The sequence below is a fragment of the Triticum urartu genome, chromosome 6 (genome assembly GCF_003073215.2).
Source record: "Triticum urartu cultivar G1812 chromosome 6, Tu2.1, whole genome shotgun sequence".
In the NCBI taxonomy this organism is placed as follows: domain Eukaryota; kingdom Viridiplantae; phylum Streptophyta; class Magnoliopsida; order Poales; family Poaceae; genus Triticum; species Triticum urartu.
Genome location: NC_053027.1, coordinates 214,545,068 through 214,564,166, shown reverse-complemented (window position 1 = coordinate 214,564,166; position 19,099 = coordinate 214,545,068).

The following is a 19,099-nucleotide window of genomic DNA, read 5'->3' as shown; positions in this document are numbered from 1 at the left end:
GGACCAAACTACAACTTTGAAAAACGTGCATTTTTCCTAAATTCAAATAAAAATACTGAAAAACTCCGAAATAAAACTTATTTGATTTTTTTATTAAATCCTCAATATTTCTATATTTTGGGAAAGTCATTTTATTCCCGCTCTCATATTTTTGTAATAGAAATAATTGATGATAAAATAAATAAAATCAAATGATCCTGTTTACATAATTTGAGAAAACTCAAATACGTAAATAACGAAATCCCCAACTCTCTCCGTGGGTCCTTGAGTTGCTTAGGATTTTCTAGGATCAAAACCAAAAGCAAAATAAAATATGATATGCATGATGACCTAATGTATAACATTCCAAATTGAAAATTTGGGATATTACAAACCTACCCCCCTTAAGATGAATCTCGCCCTCGAGATTCGGGTTGGCTAGAAAATAGGTGAGGGTGGTCCTTGAGCAAATCTTCCGCTCGCTCCCAGGTGGCTTCATCCTCCGTGTGGTGGCTCCACTGAACTTTGCAAAACTTGATAACCTTGTTGCGAGTAACTCGGCTGGCAAACTCGAGGATCTTGACTGGTTTCTCCTCATAGGTAAAATTGTTATCCAACTAAATTGCTTCTAATGGTACTGTGTCTCTCAAAGGTATGTCAGCCATCTCCGTGTGACACTTCTTCAACTGAGAAACGTGGAACACATCATGCACTCCGGCCAATCCTTCTGGCAATTACAACTTGTAGGCCACTTCTCCCATACGCTCCAAAAACTCGATATGGTCCTACAAATCGTGGCGCTAACTTCCCCTTAACTCCAAAGCGCTTAATCCCTCGAAGTGGGGATACTAGAAGATAAGCTCTATCTCCAACTTCGTAAACTGTCTCCTTGCATTTAGAATCTGCGTAGCTCTTCTGCCTGGACTGGGCTACCTTGAGCCTATCGCGAATCAACTTCACTTTCTGTTCAGACTCTTTGATCAGATCTGGTCCAAACAACTGGCGGTCTCCAACTTCGTCCCATGACAACGGTGTCCTGCACCTCCTTCCGTACAAAGCTTCGAAAGGTGCCATCTTCAAACTGGTCTGATAGCTATTATTGTAAGAAAACTCTGCATACGGCAAATTATCGTCCCAACTAGATCCATAATCTAGCGCACAAGCTCTCAGCATATCTTCCAAAATCTTATTGACTCTCTCGGCCTGTCCATCTGTCTGCGGGTGAAAAGCTGTACTAAACTCTAGCCTGGTACCTAAAGTCTCATGCAACTGCTTCCAGAATTTTGAGGTAAACTGGGTTCCTCTATCCGATACGATGCTCCTCGGAACTCCATGCAAACATATGATTCTGGTCATGTATATCTTTGCCAACTTAGCACTGGTGTAAGTGGTCTTTACTGGGATGAAATGTGCTACCTTCGTCAATCGATCAACTAGAACCCAAATCGAGTCATAGCCTGAATGAGTCCTTGGCAATCCCGTGATAAAATCCATACCTAGCTTATCCCACTTCCATTCGGGTATCGGCAATGGTTGCAACAATCCTGCTGGCTTCTGATGCTCTGCCTTTACTCTCTGACATACATCACAAACTGCTACATACTCCGCAATATCCTTTTTCATTCCGGTCCACCAGAAAATATCCTTCAAATCCAAATACATCTTGGTACTTCCTGGGTGAATCGAATACGGTGAGTCATGTGCCTCTTGCAGAATCAACTTTCGGATCTCCGGGTCATTGGGCACGTAAACACGGTCTTCAAACCATAGGATGTCGTGCTCATCCTCTCGAAATCCTTTAGCTTTTCCTTTGCTCAGTTTCTCCTTTATAGCGGCAATCTCTTTGTCCATTTTCTGAGCTTCTCTGATTCTATACATCAAAGTTGACTGAATCTCTAGTGCTGCTACATAGCCTCTCGGAACTATTTCCACACATAGTTCACGAAGATTTTCTGCTAACTCCTTGGGTATTTCTCCCGTCATTAACGTATTGACATGGCTCTTGCGGCTTAATGCATCAGCTACTACATTAGCCTTTCCGGGATGATACTGCAATTTCATATCATAATCCTTGATAAGCTCCAACCATCTCCTTTGTCTGAGGTTCAACTCCTTCTGTGTGAAAATGTACTTCAAACTCTTATGATCCGTGTACACCTCACAATGATTTCCAATGAGGAAATGTCTCCATGTCTTCAGTGCATGCACTACGGCTGCTAACTCCAAATCATGCGTAGCGTAATTCAATTCGTGGGGCTTCAGTTGTCGTGAAGCATACGAAACAACTCTTCCTTCCTGCATAAGCACTGCTCCAAGTCCTTGACGTGAAGCATCGAAATACACCTCATAATCCTTGGTTTGATCCGGCAAAATCAACACTGGTGAGGTAACCAAACGTTTCTTCAACTCCTGGAAACTTGCCTCACAATCCTCTGTCCATTTGAACTTAGTATCCTTCTTCAACAACTCCGTCATAGGCTTTGCAATCTTTGAGAAATTCTCAATAATTCTCCGGTAGTATCCTGCGAGTCCAAGAAAACTCCGGATCTCTCCAGCTGTTGTTGGTGCTTCCCACTTGGTCACGGTTTCGACTTTAGCGGGATCTACTGCTATACCTTCTCCAGATATAACATGTCCGAGGAATCCTACTTCCTTCAACCAAAACTCACATTTGCTGAACTTGGCATATAATTGGTGTTCTCTGAGCTTTCCAAGTACCAAACGCAAATGCTCCTTATGCTCCTCTTCATCCCTCGAATAAACCAGGATATCATCAATGAACACTACGACGAACTTATCCAAAAACTCCATAAACACTTTGTTCATCATGTTCATAAAATAGGCAGGTGCGTTAGTCAGTCCAAATGACATAACGGTATACTCATACAGTCCATATCTTGTGGTGAATGCTGTCTTAGGTATATCCTGTTCTCGAATCTTCAACTGGTGGTATCTAGATCGCAAGTCGATCTTGGAAAACACTTTAGCTCCTTGCAATCGATCAAACAGATCGTTGATCATTGGTAGTGGGTACTTGTTCTTGATCGTTACTTCGTTCAATCCTCGATAATCAACAACCATCCTTAATGATCCATCCTTCTTCTCCACTAGAAGTACTGGCAATCCCCAAGGCGAAGAACTTGGGCGAATATATCCCTTATCCAGTAACTCCTTAATCTGCTTCTTAATTTCCACCAAATCTTTTGCTGGCATCCTATATGGTCTCTTTGATATTGGCCCAGTGCCTGGCAAAAGCTCAATCAAAAACTCAATGTCTCTATCCGGTGGCATGCCTGGCAACTCTTCGGGAAATACATCTGGAAAATCCTTTACCACCGGTACTTCCTCCTGCACAACTCCTGATAAGGAATTTACTTGTGTCCGGTTTGGCGCATGCCGGGATACATACTTGATCCTTCTTCCTTCTGGCGTTGTGAGCAAAATTGTCTTACTGGCGCAATCGATGTTCCCTCCATACATCGACAGCCAATCCATACCAAGTATCACATCCAGACCTTGGGATTCCAAAATAATTAAATCCGTTGGGAAAACATGCCTTCCTATACTTAATGGCACTTGAAAACATCCTTGACTGGCCATGTACTCCGCTCCTGGTGAGCTTACTAGCATAGGTGTTTTAAGAATCCTAGTGGGCAGGCTATACTTTTCCACAAATCCCCTTGATATGTATGAATGCGATGCACCAGTATCAAAAAGAACGAGTGCAGTAAATGACTTAACCAAAAACTTACTTATTACTGCATCGGGCTGAGCTTCAACCTCCTCCACATTAACGTGGTTCACCTGTCCCCTGTTAAAAGGGTTCGGCTTCTTTCCAGAGCTTCCATTGCCGTTTTGTCCTTCAGGACAGTCATTTGCATAATGTCCTGGCTTCGAACACTTATAGCAAGTGACGTGGCTCAAATCCTTCTTGGCTGGGGTTGATGGGGTGCTGCGGTTCTGTCCATTACTTCGTCCATTCCCATTACCATTCTTGGTGCCATTGTGATTGTGCGAGCTACCTACTCCATGGGTACGCTGAAAATGTCCTCCTGGTCTAGGGGTAAAACGAGGCTTCTGCTGAGCTCCTGAATTATACTTTCCTTGTCCATACTTCCTCTTGCGGTTCTCAATTTGCTGCTGCTTCCCTTCAATCATAAGAGCACGATCTACCAAATCCTGGTAGTTGTTGAAGGTGGCTACCATCAACTGCATACTCAATTCATCATTTAATCCTTCCAGGAATTTCTCCTGCTTAGCTGCATCTGTAGCAACGTCATCTGGGGCATAACGTGCTATCTTACTAAACTCCTCCACATACTGGCCAACTGTCCGTCCTCCTTGGCGCAAGTTACGAAACACACGCTTCTTCATTGCCATTGCTCCTGCTGAAACATGGGCAGTACGAAAAGCTTGCTGAAACTGGTCCCATGTGACAGTGTCGACTGGGAAGGTGGCTGTGAAATTCTCCCACCAAGATGCTGCGGGTCCTTCTAACTGATGTGCGGCAAACTTCACCTTCTCCACATCTGTGCATCCTGCTGTGGTCAACTCCCTAGATATCTTGCGGAGCCAATCATCTGCTACAATCGGCTCGGTGCTACTGGAAAACACCGGCGGATTCAGCCTAAGAAAACGGGCTAAGTGGTCAACAGGTGGTGGTGGTGGGTTGTTGTTGTTGTTGTTCCCCTGATTCTGATTCTGAACTAGCAACTGCATCAAGGTGTTCTGTTGCTGGATCAACTGGGTGAGCTCCGGCGGAAAGGCAAATCCGGGGTTACGTCTCGGAGGCATCTGAGGGTTTAGAAAAGAGAAAACACTACCCATATGCACATGAGGCAAAAGCACACAATTCACTTCAATCAATCAAACAAGGACAAACAATCGATCTAACTATCGCAGAAGTGCTCGGACTACTATATTTACATGGTGGACTACTACTACTGATGAGGTGGTCTACTAGAAATATTCTACGGTTGTAGACTCCATGATATCTGCTCCTGCTTCATCAACATGGACATCATCGCTACTATCTTGTTCCGAGTCGGTGCCGTCGATGATGATGTAGTCTTCCGGGCTAATCTCCTTGGGTTCTTCATCTTCATCTACTGGTGTCGGGCCTCCCATAAATATTCCAATCTTCTTGATCAGATCGTCATTCTTCTCCACCAATACTTCAATTTCTTCTTCATAATCTTCGCGTGTAGCCTTGAGTTCTTCCTCTAGTTCCTTGATTCTAGTCTTAGCCTTCTTCAGATCTATCATGTCGGCGCACATCTGATTCTCCTGTCGTCGAATGTGCTGGTTTAACTCCTGGATAAAAGCTGCAATTGATGTATCCTTCCTGGTGCTGATCATCTCCCAATGTTCATCTCGGCGCCCACAAATCTGGTAGATAGTATCCTTGAGATCCTTGCGGTAGACTTCTCCAATGCGTCCCATGGCGATGTGAGCTGCCATGCTCTTTCCTAGACTCCAAGTTGGTGCATCAAAAGAAAACTCTATGGGCTCAGTGACTGGCATGAACGTCCTTCCTGAAACTTGAACTTGAATCATCCAGCGCTCTTCTTCAGGTAAAGTGGCGTTGTAGGTTCCCGTGAAGCTTGGTATTCCTACGTTCAGGTATCTAGTGACTTCCTTCAAGTGGTGTCCAAAGGGTGTATCTTCATCCGGTTGGGTGAACTTGTTCCTTGCATCCGCCATCCTAAAGAGTAGAAAAGATGAGAAGTCAGAAGAGAAGAGAGTGAGTAGTGATCTAGGTCTTTAGCTTAGTGGTCGTGTCCTACAGTCAGCGTGTGCTCTGATACCATCTCTGTAGCGACCAGACCTCAAATAGTCTGATCTCTGTGCTCCGGTGTCATCCCTGGATCAGTAATGCTGACACCACACAGTACTCGGAGGTTTTATAGCAGAGTAGCAATCACACACTTATTACATCGAGTGTCTCGAAAGAGAACTTATTACAATAAATATGGCTTAAGGCCATCTAGTGACGATAACAGCGGAAGGCTTGGAAGATAAGTGAGTCCATCAACTCCAACAGCATCAATGAGTATAGAACCACGACCTAAAACTCCTTAATCGTCGTCTGAAAAGTCTGCAACATTAACGTTGCAGCCCGAAAATGGGTCAGCACATGGAATATGCGATCAAGGTAACATATAGAGAATAATGGAATGCAACAACTATACTATATGCATATTTGGCTGGTGGAAAGCTCTATGGTTACAGTTTTTGCGTAAAGCCAATTTTTCCCTACTTCAAAGGAATAAAATTAATTACTATCATGGTGGTTGTTAAACATTGAGAATGGTTGACAGCATCCTCAATCCCAATTAAGTAACATCATTAAAATCTCACAAAATTTATTTTAGAGTAACATGTTGAGATTCACATGATAATCCAGGTACTAGATACTCAAGATGTCCATAACCGGGGACACGGCTAACCATGATTAGTTTATTACACTCTGCAGAGGTTTGCGCACTTTTCCCCACAAGACTCGATCGCCTCCGTTTGGTTTCTCGCACTACAGGGTGTTTGAGAAGACGGATGACCGAGACACAGTCTTTTAGAAGCGCTAGCACCTTACATGTGGGTAGACCGGTACACCTACTTTCCCCTACATCTGCTACTCTACCCGTAAGAGTTCGCACAACTTAGTCAACTATGCCAGAGCCCATAATGGCTTGTGGCTGCACACGAAAGTTTCTAGTATGAATAATCTCATGATCCCTTTGAGCCTGGGTGGCGGTCCAAAAAAACAGGCAAGTCCTGGTAACCCCAGGTGCCTCAATCCACCCAGATGTGTGTTAGGTTGCCACCTTAAATAAACCCTTAATTATCAATCTCACATCTGTCATGGATATCACTCACCCAATCCACGTCTACTAGCATAGCATGGCATAATAAGCAAACGTAAAAGTAACTCCCAAAGGTTTGATAATAAACAGGTAATAGGTACTACCTCATCTACTTCCCATCCCACAATTTAATTAGATCCTAATCATGCAATGTGAGAGGATTGATCTAATGCAATAAAACTGGGTTGTAGAAAAGGTATGATCAAAGTGTTACTTGCCTTGCTGATGATCCGCGTAACCTAAAGATTCGAAGTAACAGGCGGCGCACTCCGGGTATTCTATCGCAGACAAACAACAAGGCATACAATAAGTACTCATCTAATGCACAGGTAAAACTCAAATAGAAGATCTAACCAGAAAGTTCAACTTAAGAACCCTGGTTGGCAAAAAGAATCAAATCGAACGAAGCAAAAGAAATCAAACGGCGAAAGAAAACAACTTCGTTCTAGTAATCTGGATCTAGGGCAATTTTTACAGTAGCAAAAACATGTTTAAGTTGATTATTCGGAAAGAGGGTTTCGAGATGAAACTCCAGGTGCTTGAATCGCCTGATTCCGATAAACGAGCGAAAAGTTATACTAAAACGAAAATCGGATCAGAAATCACGATCAAAAAATAACCGCGGAAAATCCGATGATGAACAGATTTTTTTTAAAACAGCACGGAAAACGAGGCGGCGGCGAACCTGGAAAGGCGTGCGCTCCGGCGGCGGCGGCTAAAGGCGGCGGTGGCTAGGGTTTCGGCTGGGCTGGGGCGGCTCTCTCGGTCGGGCCTCGGGCGGCTTATAAAGGCCCCAGGCCAGGGAGTCCTGGTCGGGTACGGCCCGGAGTCGGTTCCATTTTTTTGTTTTTTTTGTTTTTTTTAAATCCGCTCGGAAGAAAAATAAAAAGAAATACTAAACGGACTCCAAAAATCACGAAATAAATTTTGCCGGGTTTCTAAAATCAAGCCCGATAAAGTGAACATTTATCTGGGCCCAAACTACAACTTTGAAAAACGCGCATTTTTGCTAAATTCAAATACAAATACCGAAAAACTTCGAAATAAAACTTATTTGATTTTTTTATTAAATCCTCAATATTTCTATATTTTGGGAAAGTCATTTTATTCCCGCTCTCATATTTTTGTAATAGAAATAATTGATGATAAAATAAATAAAATCAAATGATCCTGTTTACATAATTTGAGAAAACTCAAATACGTAAATAACGAAATCCCCAACTCTCTCCGTGGGTCCTTGAGTTGCTTAGGATTTTCTAGGATCAAAACCAAAAGCAAAATAAAATATGATATGCATGATGACCTAATGTATAACATTCCAAATTGAAAATTTGGGATGTTACAACGCCAATGACCTAGTTCAATATTTTTATCCAAATGACAAGTGCCATATGTGTGGCACGAAGCAACATTGTCTAAACACGCCCATTACCATCCATTTTGCCACATCAAACATATGACAACATTGGAATCTTTTTGGTTTTTGTAATTTTATCTCTTAAATAACAATTCTGATTATAAATCCGTTTTCATCACTAAAGTTGCCATGATATGTTTCATATATTATTTTTCTTATAGATTTAATGCTAACATTGTCTTTCAATTACTTTTCATGGGAAATTTTCTTAATTGACCATGGCAAATTTTAGTAATTAACCACGGCAAATTTAATTCATGGATCATGGTAACTTTAAGTAATTCATGGAGTGCGTGAAAATTTTAGTATTTTTACCATGGTAATTCTAATATTTGGATCATGGAAATTATTTTTTGTATGAACCATGGCAAATTTAAGTAATTCATGATGGCAATTTTAGTTTCTGGTTCATGGCAAATTTGAGTCATTGACTATGCATTCTTAAAGTAATTGAGGATGAATTTCTCTTTTTATTATGAACCATGTCAAAATTATCCATGGGTCATGGCAAATTTTAGTAATTATCCATGCCAAGTCTAGTTTCTTAATTCTCTTTTTTATAACATGTCAAAATTGACTTTAAACGTAGAAGAAAAAATAGTTGAAACATATCATGGCAGTTTCAGTGTAAACACCATGACAGTTTATGTGCAATAGACACAACAACTTTTGACTGCCAAGAAATATCATCCAAACATATCGATATGGGATCTAGTTTCGAATTCCTTGTCAGAGCGGATTTAATGGTGAAAATGGATTTTCAATCAGATTTTTCGTTTAAGAGATAAAACATTTTAAAGATTGAAAGACCCAAAAGATTCCCACTAACATTATCTGTTTTTGTCCCCATCTACAAGCATGTGTGAAAAAATTAAAAAGGTTGACGTGTCACAATTGGTGGCTAGAAGGGCGTTTGGCCCGATCTCTTTCAGCCCACATGTATGGGCGGAATTCCTTTTTGCCACATGTGTGGCACTTATGAGTGTCCTATTTTAATAAAAGGAAGCAAGCAGAGTTACAAGAAAAAGTACATGCGATGCGAACATCGAATACAACACATCGACACCACCCACTATCTATCCCTAGATTACATTATCAGGAAACATTGTAATCCTCAAGCACTGGCAAGTTTATAGTTGCTAACTCATCGAAGATCATGCCCACCAGCTGCACCAATGCTCTTTGTTGCTCCACTCTATTGAAGACCTAGGCGTTCCTATAGTTCCAGAGAGCCCAAGTCATGGCAATGATTATCGAATCAAACCCTCACTTATTCCTCCCTCTAAACCCTAACTCGCTCCTCCAGCCGCCAAGAGTTGATCTGATCTAGAGGAGTTGGACAATCTCCATTTTTCAAAGAGAAGACAGAACCAAGCCCGAGTAGGGCGCTAGCTTAGTCCGACTTTGAGTTAACAAAGCCATCAACCGGCCAGGATACAACTGCAGAGTACAACAAAGAGCTAGAACAAAGGAAAAAGCAGCAAGATACAGAGGCGCTGGAAAGCAGCTAACTAAGCCTCAATCACTTCACACAGGAAGGATGTACAATGGAACACATAGCAGAAGAAATTCAGGTCCTCCACTGATACGTCTCCAATTTATCTATATTTTCTAATTTTTTCATGCAAATATATTACGAATCTTAGATACTTTATATGCAATTTTATATCATTTTTGGGGACTAACCTATTAACTCAATGCCCAGTGCCAATTGCAGTATTTTTTCTTGTTGTAAGCTTTTCAAAAAATTAGTACGAAACAAAATCCAAACGTGATGAGACTTTACGGTGATTTTCTGGACTAGAAGGGGCCCTTGAACGTTTCAGAGGAGGCGAGAAGATCTACGGGAGAGCCATGAGCTCACCCGACGCGCCCCAGGGGGGCACCCCTTAAGCTCGTGGGTCCCAAATTCCAACTCCATAAATTCCAACTCCATAAATTCGCAAATATTCCCAAACCAATAGGGAGCCACCTGAAACACTTTTTCCGCTGCCACAAGCTTCTGTTCTTCCGTGATCCCATCTAGAGGCCTTTTCCGGTACTCTGCCGGAGGGAGAATTGATCATGGAGGGATTCTACATCATCCTTGCGGCACCTCCAATTATGTGTGAGTACTTTACCACAGACCAGTGGCTCCATAGATAGTAGCTAGATGGCTTCTTCTTTCTCTTCGATTTTCAATACAAAGTTCTCCAGGATCTCCATGGAGTTTTATTCGATGTAATCTTCTTTTGCGGTGTGTTTGTTGGGATCTGATGAATTGTGGGTTTATGATTAGATTATTCATGGAAAGTAATTGCGTCTTTACTAAACTTTATTATGCATGATTGTTATAGCTTTGTATTTCTCTCCGATCTATCTGTTTGGTTTGGCCAACTAGATTGATTTATCTTTAGTGGGAGAGATGCATTGTAATTGGTTCAATCTTGCGGTTTCCTCACCTCATGAAAGAAGGGGTAGCATGGCACGTATTTGTATTATTTCCATTAAGGGTAAAATGGTGTGGTTTATTCATATTTCTTGAGTTTATGTCATCTTGCTTAAAATGTTACTCTATATTTTTCATGAACTTAATACCATGGATGCTTATGCTGGATAGTGGTCGACTGATGAAGTAATAGTAGTAGATACAGAATCATTTTGGTCTACTTGTCACAGACATACATGATCATTGTGATGAATAACATCATAACTATGTGCTTTTCTATCAATTGCCCAATAGTAATTTGTCTACCCATCGTATGCTATTTATTCAAGAGAGAAGACTTTAGTGAAAACTATGTCCCCCGGGTCTATTTTTATCATATTACAAAAAACAAAAATAACTCGCTGCAATTTACTATCTTTTATTTTGTTTTGCAATGTATATATCTACCACTACCAGATTTGATCCTTGCAAGTAACGAGTTCAAGGGGAACCAATGGGAGAATTACGCAAATCCTAGTGAATAGTACCTACACACACAAGAGCAAATACTTGCACCCAACGCAGCTCACAAGTAGCAAAAAGAATTTCTGGTGCCATTGCCAGGTAGACATCATCAAAACCTACAAGTACCTTCATTTACTTTATCATTTACATGCTATACTTTTTATTTTCTTTATTTGCTTTTATTAATCTCATCAAAAAATATCAAAAATACAAAAATATTTTCTTTGCTAGTTTGCTTCCTTGCCACTATGTCTCAAGAAAACACCAAGTTGTGTGACTTTTGAAATACTAATATTAATGATTTTATTAGTACTCCAATTGCTCCTCTCGCCACTAGTACGGAGTCATATGATATTAATGCTGAATTACTAAATCTTATTATGAAAGAACAATTTGCTAGAAATCCTAATGAAGATGTTGCATCCCATCTTAATACCTTTGTTGAATGCTGTGATATGCGAAAGAAAAAAATATGTGGATAATGATATTATTAAGTTGAAATTATTTCCTTTCTCGCTAAGAGATGGTGCTAAAACTTGGTTCATCCTTGCCTCGCAATAGTATTGATTCATGGGACAAATGTAAGGATGCTTTTATTGCCAAGTATTTTCCTCCCACTAAGATTATTTCTCTTAGAAATCAAATCATTAAATTTAAGCAACTTGAGCAAGAACATGTTGCAATTAATAATTAAAAATTGTCCCACTAATGGATTAAGCTTATGGATGATAATACAAAAAGAATTATGTGGGATTAAACTTTGTGTCGAGAAATCTTCTAGACTCTATTGCAGGTGGTACCTTTATGAGAATTACATTGGGAGAAGCTACAAAGCTTCCTGATAATTTGATGATATATTATTCTCAATGGCACACCGAATGGGCTCCAACTTGTAAGAAGGTAAACTTTGTCGAAGAAGTTTCTACTTTGAGTGATAAAATGCACGCGTTTCTGAATATGCTTACTAGTAAAAATGCTCATGTTGATCCTAATGATGTGCCACTATCTAATTTGAGTGAGCAAAATAATGATGCTATTGATGTGAATTTTATCGGTAGAAATAATATCAACAACAATCAACAATGCTTATAGAGGGAATTTCAATCCTAGACCATATCCCGGCAATCCCTCTAATAATTATGGTAATTCCTATGGAAATTCGTATAATAATAATAATTGGATACCTACTGAACTTGAGAACAACATTATAGAATTTATTAGTTCTCAAAATATTTTCAATGCCATGGTAGAAGAAAAACTACATAAAGTTGACGATATGGATACAAACATGGATAGAATTGCTCATGATGTGAAAACTCTTAAAATGAAAATCATGCCACATAAAATGGATGCTACTGAAACTTCAAAGTCTATTTAAGTCACCATTAACGAAAGTAGAGAGTGAATTGCTGGAATAAGAGCTAAGCGAGAATTTCAAGAAAAAGCGATTCCACCCGGTTTTTATCGTAATCATGGTGAAGATGTTAAAATGGTTGGTGTGCACCCATTGAAACTTTTTTAGTAATATAAAACTTGATGAAAAACGTATGTGAGATGATTCAACTTTAGCTAGAAGGCGTTCCAATTTTTCAGAGGGTGATGATCATAAATATAAAAACAATAAAAGTGGGTTTGAAGAGGTCAAGACTTTAAATAGTGATGTGCCCACTAGTTTGGATTACAAGGACATTAATTATGATAATTGCTCTTTGATTGAATGAATTTCCTTGTTGTAATCCATGATGAACTCATCCAATGCTTACGAAAAAGTAAAACTTTTACTAAACATATCGTAGAAGCTATGATTAAAGCTCATGAAGTAAAGTTAGAATTGGAGGTTTCCATACCTAGAAATTACATCACGAGTGGTAACCAACTATTAAAATTAATATTAAAGATTATGAATGTAATTGTTTGTGTTATCTAGGTGCTAGCATCTTTACTATAGCAAAATCTTTATGTGACATGCTAGGTCTCACCGATATGGATGAATGTTCCCTCAACTTGCATTGAGCGAATTAAACTATTAAGAAACCATTGGGTAGAATAAATGATGTTCTCATACTTGCCAATAGAAATTATTTGCTCATGCATTTTATTGTTTTAGATATTGAATGCAATCCGTCTTGTCCTATAATACTTGGTAGGCCTTTCGTACAAACCATATGTGCGATTATTGACATGAAAGAAGGAAATATGAGGTTCCAATTCCCACTAAAGGAAGGTATGGAACACTTCCCAAGGAAGAGGATTAAATCACCATATGAATCAATTATGAGAGCTAGCTATGTAATTACTTTTGAAGATAAAAATACTTGAGAACAATGCATTATGCCTAGCTACGGGCATACAATAATATCGCTTGTTGGGAGGCAACCCAATAGTTATCTTAAATTTTTTGCTTTTACTTTCTATACCTGTGTGTTGACATGATTATTTCTACTGTAATGATTGTGCTTTTATTTTTAAATTAATGTTTGAGCCAAGTAAAGCCTTTGGGATGATTTGGTTGATACTTGATTTGATTATGTGAAAAATCAGAAACTTTTGCGCCCAGTGCTGGAATTTCAATAATCCACTGGAACGTCATAAAATTGTAAAGTTTTTAAAAATGATTGATATACAAATTGGCCATGTTTCCCTAATTTGTCAGATTTTTTTGGTGTTAAAGAAGTATAGTTTTTTGTTTAGATCATTACGGACTATTTTGATTTCGATAGATGCGGTTTTATTGCATAGTGTGCTTGTTTTAATGATGCTATGGATAATATTGGGGGGCGGGTATAAGTCATGGAGTTTTTAGAATATAGTAGGTATTATGCAAGATTAACTATGAATGAGTTTACAACAGTACCTAAAATTTATGGTTTGTCTATTATACTAACGGATCTCATGAGGTTTATGTTGAGTTTTGTGTGCTGATGTCTTGAAGTTTTGGGTGAGATCATGATGGATGAAGAAATAAGGAATGGCCAGACCCTACGCTTGGGGATGACCAAGGCACTCCGAGTTAATATTCAAGGAAGACCCAAGTGTCTAAGCTTGGGTATGCCTTGGATGGCATCCCCTCTTTTGTCTACAATTATCGATATGTTACTTGGAGATACATTTTTATTCATCACATGATATGAGTTTTACTTGGAGCGTCTTGTGCCGTATTTTTGTTTTGTTTGTTTGTTAATTTGCCTCAATCATTGTTTGCTAGACACACCTTTTTGAGAGAGACACACATTCATTGCAATTTGTTAGAATACTCTATGAGCTTCACTTATATCTTTTGAGCTATGTAGTTGCTCTAGTGCTTCACTTATATTTGTTAGAGCACATCGATGGTTATATTTTATAGAAATGATGGCACTCTCATGATTCACGTAAATGTTTTGAGAGTCTATTAAATAGGAAGTGGTAATGAGCACGGGTTATAAGACTAGTGCAAAAAGGATAGGTATTTAAGAGTGGTATAATAAAAACTTTCATGTAGATCACTAAATATGAAACGTATGTTTTAATTAAATTAATGTAGTAAAATGAAAGGGTATGTGTCCATGATCATTGGTTAGTAAGAATATAGATATTAAAGCTTGCTATTAACTACTCATTTAAGTGTCCATTATGGCATGGTGGGGATGTTTGAGCATTTCTATGTCTAAGTGAAATCCTTGAGTGTTGTCATAACCAGGGGTGCGCGATGGTTAACTCCTACTAGCCCCCTCCCTAGGGGCGTGCGAGAGTACTTTGCTTCGAGGGCTAATAAAACTTTCACAATAAGTATATGAGTTCTTTATGACTAATGTGAGTCCATGGATAATTACGCACACCTACATTTCCGCAATTTGCTAGCCTCGTCTGTATAGTGCATTGCCCTTTCTCACCTCGAGAGTTGGTGCAACTTCATTGGTGCGTCCAAACCCCATGATATGATATGATCTATCACACATAAGCCTCCTTATATCTTCCTCAAAATAGCCACCATACCTACCTATCATGGCATTTCCATAGCCATTCCGAGATATATTGTCATGCAACTTCCACTGTTCTGTCTTATGACATGTGTGTTCATCATCATATTGCTTTGCATGATCATAAAGAGCTGACATGATATTTGTGGCAAAGCCACCGTTTATCATTGTAATACATGTTATGTTAGATTATTGTACATCCTGGTACACTGCCAGAGGCATTCATATAGAGTCACGTTGTTTCCATTATCAAGTGGTAATATTGAGTTGTAAGTCACTACTACAGGTTGCTGCTAACATGACACTACGATCAGAGACCCTTTGACAAAACTGTGTGCGATGCATTAATCGCAAATGGGATGTAAAAAACCCATCAAAGAAAGGTGCAAAGTGTTTGCGATGATGGAGCCATCAAACATGGTTCGGATTTTAGTTGCGTGTGCAATGCAGGGCACACAGTTAATCCATTCAAACTATTTGCGATGTGGCAGAACAACAGAAATGGGCAGCCATATCAATGTGTGTGCGATATACGGCATACAGTTCCTCCGATGAATTGTTTGCTATTAGGCAGTGCAACCAAAACGGTAAGTCAGATCAAGGTGTGTGTGATATACAACATACGGTTCAGTCGGATGAATTGTTTTCGATGAGGGAACACAACAGAAACGGTTCAACTTAACAAGATGTGTGTGATACGTGGCAAACAGCCGACTCGGATGAACTATTTGCGATGAGAAATTACAACACAGACGGTTAATACAGTTAGTTCATGTGCGATTCTGTGTGTACAAAAAACTTTGAAAAAATGCAAACTAGTTGCTGACAGTGGCTAGGAGTATCACACACGATGTGTCTGCGAGTACTCATGTGCGATGATTAGTAAGTTACGCATATGTTTCCTTATGTTAACACGTGTGTGATAAATAAAACATGGCACCGGATACGGTACTCGGGTGGTGTGTGTGCTCCACTTAGTCTTCCCGTGTTCCACATGGGTGAATTGTAAAATCCACGCCTCTTCCCTCATTGGTTTCCCGCCACCAGCTAATGGCTTGATGCATATAACCCAGGCGGCAACGCACCATTGTGACAGTCTGCGCAGATCTAGTCCTCACCCATCTACCATTAGTTATTCCAAGCATGCCAGGCAACGACCAAAGCTTTGACGTGGACGCCTACACTACAAAAAAAGACACATCCGTGACATTTTGGGCCGAACGAATTTTTTTCCTGTCATGCTTATGACACTTCTATGACGATAATTGGGACAAAACCCGGTATCATCATATATGTGGTGGGCTCCTACTTCTATGACAAAAAATCATGAAAAATGGGCTTTTCGTCCTGGGCGGGCCGGAGACGCAGCTGCATGACATTCTTTGGGCCGTGCATGACGGAAAAAATGTGTTAGATGCGAGGGCGAGGAAAATATTGGGGAGTTCCTAGTTACGGTGTGTGCTCGGGGCTGAGCGATGCACAGAGGTTTGCGTGTTTCTCTCGTACACGTACGCGCATGTGTGTGAGGCGTTGCACTCTAACTGAACCCGAGCGAGGCGTTGGGTTCTAACTAAACCCGAGCAATTGCACTAGCTACATTACTGAACCCCTATCGATCATTTGCTGTTAACTGAACCCAAGTGATTCCTTCGCTACTGCTACTAACTCAAGCCGATCGATACTGCCTCTTGATGAACAGTGAGCGTATTGGGCGGGTTGGATGAACAGTTCCCAGTGGGTGGGGGTGGATGAACAGGACCCCATGATAGTAGAGGTTGTTGCCGCTGGATGAACAGGACCGCGATCGAGCCGGTTGGGGTGGATGAACAGGACCCCATGGAGGGCTGGATGAATAGGACCCCGTGGAGGGCTGGATGAATAGGACCCCATGGAGGGTTGGTGTAACACCCCGGATGTAATTTTCCCAATTTATACTCCAACTCTTGCCGTTCCGGCGTTAAGTTAATTTATTTCCTCGGGTTCGGGTTCTGTCTCGGTGTGTTGTTGTCGTTGTCATGCATCTCATATCATGTCATCATGTGCATTGCATTTGCATACACGTTCATCTCATGCATTCGAGCATTTTCCCCGTTGTCCGTTTTGCATTCCGGCGCTTCGTTCTCCTCCGGTGGTCATTTCTACCTTTCTTCTGTGTGTGGGGATTAAACATTTCCGGATTGGACCGAGACTTGCCAAGCGGCCTTGGTTTAATACCGGTAGACCGCCTGTCAAGTTTCGTATCTTTTGGACTTCGTTTGATACTCCAACGGTTAACCGAGGGACCGAAAAGGCCTCATGTGTGTTGCAGCCCAACACCCCTCCAATTTGGCCCAAAACCCACCTAACTCTGCTCCATCATCTAGAGCGTTCGATCACGATCGCGTGGCCGAAAACCGCACCTCATTTGGACTCTCCTAGCTCCCTCTATGCCTATTTAAATACCCCCGAAATCGGAGCTCCTTCTCCCCCGAAACCCTAAAATCCACCTCGCGCCCGCCGGACATGTCCGTTTCCGGTCGGACGCACCGCGCCGCCGCCCCAATCCAATAGGAAGCCGCCACCTGTCCCGTCGGGCCACCTCCGCCGCCAGCCCGCAAGGCCCAGGCCGGGCCCTCCCGCGCCGCCTCCCGGGCCGAGCCGCCCCGCGCGCCCGCCGGCCTTCTCCTTCGCCCGCGCCGCCGCCTCTCTCTACAGCCGCCGCCCGGAGCTAGCGCCGGCCACCGCACCATCGCCGGCGACCTTGCCGCCCCACTGGACCGCCGACCCCGCCGCCTCTTCCTCGCCGCCCCGAGCCGCCGCCTCGCGCGCCGCCGCAGAAGCTCGCTAGTGTCGCCCCCAAGCTCCGGCCCGGCCCCTCCCTCTTCTCCGGTGACAAACTCCAGCGAGGGACCTGACCGACCTCGTTTTGCGTGCAGATCCGAGATCCGTGAACAGTAACCCTAGAGGTTGTTTTTTTCCTAAGTCCTAGAATTGCAGATCCATATGCCCATGTTCGTGGCTCCGTAACTTTGCATCCGTAGCTCCGATTCATGCATATAGCATATCAAAATGTTCATCTTAGAGAGTACATCATTTCATTCCATTGCATCGTTTTCATTTGAGCTCATCTTGATGCCCGAAATGCTGTTAGAAGAGGGCTACTTGAGTTAATTGTCAGATCTGCTACTCCGTTTAGCTTTTTGTTATTTTTGCCATGATTAATGTGTGCATGTTATGCCCTGATGCTCTACATATGTTTTGTTAAGGGTTTTGTCATCTTTCCAGAGGTGCAACCCATGTATTTTTGTGATGTGCGTAGTGTCTTGTGCAAGCTTTCAAAGTGGTGCACTTGTTAATTCTGTTTTCAGGGACTTAGCAATTCCACTAAGTCCTTGATCTGTTTATCTCATGTTGCCATATGTTCATGTTGTTTCTTAGTGATCCGTGCCTCTTTTGAGGATGATCAGTAAGGATGTTTTGTTAACCTTGTAGTGCTCTATCCATCCCTGCCTTTGTTTGCAATTTTGGAGCACCCTAGCTTGAGTCAATCGAGCTCTACTTTTGCTACTTTGTGAATCTGGGCAGATTGTCAACTTGTTTGCAATTTTGCCGGTGATGTTGTAGTTGATCCGTGCATGCTATGCTATTGTTCTTGCCATATCTAGCTTGCGTTTTGTGCCTTATAGATGGATGTATTCTTGTCTTGCCATGACTTGCACCGTAGTGAGTGCATCGAGCTCGTAAACATGCCTACTTGAGTTATGTTTCAGCATGTGCCAGTTTTCACTAAGTCTGGAAACTGATAATGTTTTTGCTATGTTCACATGCTTGCAATTGTATTTTCTGATCCCTTTTGGCTCAAGGTCACTAAGGGACTTTTGTTAAGCTCTTTGAGTAGCTCCAGGCCATGCTTTACTTTGCCATGTTCAGACCCTGTAGCATGTAGTTTTGTTGCTCCGAAGAGTGCTAC